This window comes from Aplysia californica, unplaced genomic scaffold, assembly GCF_000002075.1.
Source record: "Aplysia californica isolate F4 #8 unplaced genomic scaffold, AplCal3.0 scaffold00922, whole genome shotgun sequence".
Taxonomy (NCBI): domain Eukaryota; kingdom Metazoa; phylum Mollusca; class Gastropoda; order Aplysiida; family Aplysiidae; genus Aplysia; species Aplysia californica.
The window spans coordinates 132,945-134,294 of NW_004798192.1; positions in this window are offsets into that span (position 1 = coordinate 132,945).

The following is a 1,350-nucleotide window of genomic DNA, read 5'->3' on the forward strand; positions in this document are numbered from 1 at the left end:
AACAACAACAACAACAACAACAACAACAACAACAACAACAACAACAACAACAATAACAGCAGCAACAACAACAACAACAACAGTAACAGCATCATCATCATCAACGATAAAAACAAGAATAACGAAATCAACAACACCAACAACAACAATAATACAAGATCATAGAAAGCCTACAAAAATACAAGAGAAAATAGGAGTGGTAGTTTCCCAAATTTATTCTCGGACAAAAATAAGACAAGATAAGATAAGATACATCTTTATTGTCCAGATCCTGGCACACTGGTTTGGTGTTTCCCCACGTGTACACTCACACACACACACACACACACACACACACACACACACACACACACACACACACACACACTCACACTCACACATGCACACACTCGTAGGCTTCCAATCACATGCATAATATAAATGAACAGCAATATAAACAATAATAATCGTAAGCTAGATACACACTCAATGTTATTTTGATGCATGCTCTAAGGTCCTAAGTACATGTATGGGTATCGGTTGGTCACATCGGTAGAGTGAAAGATGGACAAACATATAGTTACACTGAACGGAGAACCAGACCAGGGAAAAGATCAAAAGGAAAACTGGAAAGAAGATGGCAAGATGACATCAGAGACCGGATGGGTACAACCTGGACATGGAAAACAGCTGATAAACAAGACAAGACAAATAAGATAAAACCTTATGTCCCTGGGGGAACATTTCTGTAGCTGTACAGGAATGGTAAAAACATAATATATAAATCTACATAGAATTTAAATTGCAAGCAACTTTCATGAAGATAAACATATAACCCTGACAATGAAACAACATGTAGAGATTTGTCATAGATTGTGAATGTTAATATTACGTAGATAAATATCTGTGATAATCTATAAATCACAACTTTCAAAATCGGTGATAGATTTCTTCGTGTTGAGTGGAGGCCGTTGGGGTGGAGAGAGGACTGTATTCTTATGTGGACGGGCAGCACCTAGGACGAAAGAAAGAATGAAAGAAAGAAAAAAAGAAAGAAAGAAAAAAAAGAAAGAAAAAAAGAAAGACAGAAAAAAGAAAGAAAGAAAGAAAAAAGAAAAAAAGAAAGAAAAGGAAGGAAGGAAGAAAGAAAAGAGAAAAAAGAAAGAAAGGAAGGGAGAAAGAAAAATACAGAAAGAAGGAAAGGAAGAAAAAGAAAGAAAGAGAGAAAGAAAGAGAGAAAGAAAGAGAGAAAGAAACGAAGAATCCACTAATAACTTGACCGTGCACTCACAAGACCGGCGGATGTGGTGCTGCACTTAGGAGGTGCAGGTCTGAGGAGACCAGGGTTCGATTCCCGAGGGGGAGGGGGGG